Raw genomic sequence first — 4,023 nt, forward strand, 5'->3', positions numbered from 1 at the left:
CATATACTTATCGGAAATGCTGTAGTGCTCCCACTCACTTTCTTGTAAATACAGGCTTCACCGCAAGTCTGTATAAAACTATATGCTTTGATCATCTTATCAAAGCGTATATTCCAACTCCGAGATGCTTACACCAGTCCATAGATGGATCGCTGGAGTTTGCACATTTTGTTAACACCTTTAGGATTGACAAAAACTTCTGGTTGCATCATATACAACTCTTTTTTAAGAAATCCATTCAGGATTGCAGTTTTGTTATCCATTTGCCAGATTTCATAAAATGCAGCAATTGCTAACATGATTCGGACAGATTTAAGCATAGATACGAGTGAGAAACTCTCATCGTAGTCAACACCTTGAACTTGTCGAAACCCTTCTGCGACAATTCTAGCTTTGTAGATAGTAACACTACTATCAGCGTCCGTCTTCCTCTTGAAGATCCATTTATTTTCTATGGCTTGCCAATCATCGGGCAAGTCAACCAAAGTCCATACTTTGTTCTCATACATGGATCCCATCTCAGATTTCATGGCCTCAAGCCATTTTGCGGAATCTGGGCTCATCATCGCTTCCTCATAGTTCATAGGTTCGTCATGGTCAAGTAACATGACCTCCAGAATAGGATTACCGTACCACTCTGGTGCGGATCTCACTCTGGTTTACCTACGAGATTCGGTAGTAACTTGATCTGAAGTTACATGATCATCATCATTAGCTTCCTCACTAATTGGTGTAGTAGTCACAGGAACATATTTCTGTGATGAACTATTTTCCAATAAGGGAGAAGGTACAATTACCTTATCAAGTTTTCTATTTTCCTCCCACTCACTTCTTTCGAGAGAAACTCCTTCTCTAGAAAGGATCCATTCTTAGCAACGAATGTCTTGCCTTCGGATCTGTGATAGAAGGTGTACCCAACTGTCTCCTTTGGGTATCCTATGAAGACATATTTCTCCGATTTGAATTTGAGCTTATCGAGATGAAACTTTTTCACATAAGCATCGCAACTCCAAACTTTAAGAAATGACAGCTTAGGTTTCTTGCCAAACCATAGTTCACACGGTGTCGTCTCAACGGATTTAGATGGTGCCCTATTTAACGTGAATGCAGCTGTCTCTAATGCATAACCCCAAAACGATAGTGGTAGATCGGTAAGAGACATCATAGATCGCACTATATCTTATAAAGTACGGTTATGACGTTCGGACACACCATTACACTATGGTGTTCCAGGTGGCGTGAGTAGTGAAACTATTTCACATTGTTTTAATTGAAGGCCAAACTCGTAACTCAAATATTTTACCTCTGTGATCATATCGTAGAAACTTTTATTTTCTTATCACGATGATTTTCCACTTCACTCTGAAATTCTTTGAACTTTTCAAATGTTTCAGACTTATGTTTCATCAAGTAGATATCCCCATATCTGCTCAAATCATCTGTGAAGGTCAGACAATAATGATACCTGCTGCAAGCCTTAATATTCATCGGACCACATACATCAGTATGTATGATTTCCAACAAATCTATTGCTTGCTTCATTGTTCCGGAGAACGGCGTTTTAGTCATCTTGCCCATAATGCATGGTTCGCAAGCATCAAGTGATTCATAATCAAGTGATTCCAAAAGCCCATCAGCATCCAGTGATTCATAATCAAGTGATTCCAAAAGCCCATCAGCATGGAGTTTCTTCATGCGCTTTACACCAATATGACCTAAACGATAGTGCCACAAATAAGTTGCACTATCATTATTAACTTTGCATCTTTTGGTTTCAATATTATGAATATGTGTATCACTACGATCGAGATCCAATGAACTTGTTTCATTGGGTGTATGACCATCGAAGGTTTTATTCATGTAAATAGAACAACAATTATTCTCTGACTTTAATGAATAACCGTATTGCAATAAACATGATCAAATCATATTCATGCTCAACGCAAAAACCAAATAACACTTATTTAGGTTCAACACTAATCCCGAAAGTATAGGGGAGTGTGCGATGATGATCATATCAATCTTGGAACTACTTCCAACACACATCGCCACTTCACCCTTAACTAGTCTCTGTTTATTCTGCAACTCCTTTTTCGAGTTACTACTCTTAGCAACTGATCCAGTATCAAATACTGAGGGGTTGCTATAAACACTAGTAAAGTACACATCAATAACATGTATATCAAATATACTTTTGTTCACTTTGCCATCCTTCTTATCCGCCAAATACTTGGGGCAGTTCCGCTTCCAGTGACCAGTCCCTTTGCAGTAGAAGCACTTAGTCTCAGGCTTAGGACCAGACTTGGGCTTCTTCACTTGAGCAGCAACTTGCTTGCCATTCTTCTTGAAGTTCCCCTTCTTCCCTCTGCCCTTTTCTTGAAACTAGTGGTCTTGTCTACCATCAACACTTTATGTTTTTCTCGATTTCTACCTTCGTCAATTTCAGCATTACGAAGAGCTTGGGAATTGTTTCCGTTATCCCTTGCATATTATAGTTCATCACGAAGTTCTACTAACTTGGTGATGGTGACTAGAGAATTTTGTCAATCACTATTTTATCTGGAAGATTAACTCCCACTTGATTCAAGCGATTGTAGTACCCAGACAATCTGAGCACATGCTCACTGCTTGAGCGATTCTCCTCCATCTTTTAGCTATAGAACTTGTTGGAGACTTCATATCTCTCAACTCGGGTATTTGCTTGAAATATTAACTTCAACTCCAGGAACATCTCATATGGTCCATGATGTTCAAAACGTCTTTGAAGTCCCGATTCTAAGCCGTTAAGCATGGTGCACTAAACTATCAAGTAGTGTAGGATCAAGAAGTAGATGTGTCTAGAGGGGGGGTGATTAGACACTTAATGCTAAAGTTGCAATTTTTAAGTTTTTTCGGTTTAAGTGGAGTTTAGGCAAAATTTCAACACACACAATACATATCAAGCAAGCATGCAAAGAGTATATGAGCAGCGGAATGCAAAGCATGCAACTTGCAAGAATGTAAAGGGAAGGGTTTGGAGAGATCAAACGCAATTTGAGACACGGATGTTTTTCCCGTGGTTCGGATAGGTGGTGCTATCCTACATCCACGTTGATGGAGACTTCAACCCACAAAGGGTAACGGTTGCGCGAGTCCACACAGGGCTCCACCCACAAAGGGTAACGGTTGCGAGAGTCCACACAGGGCTCCACCCACGAAGGGTCCACGAAGAAGCAACCACCCACAAAGGGTCCACGAAGAAGCAACCTTGTCTATCCCACCATGGCCATCGCCCACACAGGACTTGCCTCACTAGCGGTAGATCTTCACGAAGTAGGCGATCTCCTTGCCCTTACAAACTCCTTGGTTCAACTCCACAATCTTGTCGGAGGCTCCCAAGTGACACCTAGCCAATCTAGGAGACACCACTCTCCAAGAAGTAACAAATGGTGTGTAGGTAATGAACTCCTTGCTCTTGTGCTTCAAATGATAGTCTCCCAAACACTCAACTCTCTCTCATAGGATTTGGATTTGGTGGAAAGAAGATTTGAGTGGAAAGCAACTTGGGAAGGCTAGAGATCAAGATTCATATGGTAGGAGTGGAATATCTTGGTCTCAACACATGAGTAGGTGGTTCTCTCTCAGAACATATGAGTTGGAATGGTGTATGCGTTCTGATAGCTCTCTCTACAAATGAAGAGGAGGTGGAGGGGTATATATAGCCTCCACACAAAATCCAACCGTTACACACAGTTTCCCAATCTCGGTGGGACCGAATCAACAAACTCGGTCGGACCGAAAAGGTAAACCTAGTGACCGTTAGAGATTCTCGGTGGGACTGACATGCAACTCGGTAGGACCGATATGGTTAGGGTTTGGGCATAACGTAATCTCGGTGAGACCGATTACACAAACTCAGTGAGACCGATTTTGGTAATTAGCTAACCAGAGAGTTGGTCAGGCAAACTCAGTGGGACCGATTTGCTCTTTCGGTGAGACTGAAAAGTTACAAAAAGGAAACACTGAATTTACATTGCAATCTCG

Source organism: Triticum urartu, chromosome 2A, assembly GCF_056163025.1.
Source record: "Triticum urartu cultivar PI428250 chromosome 2A, HENAU_Tu73, whole genome shotgun sequence".
NCBI lineage: Eukaryota > Viridiplantae > Streptophyta > Magnoliopsida > Poales > Poaceae > Triticum > Triticum urartu.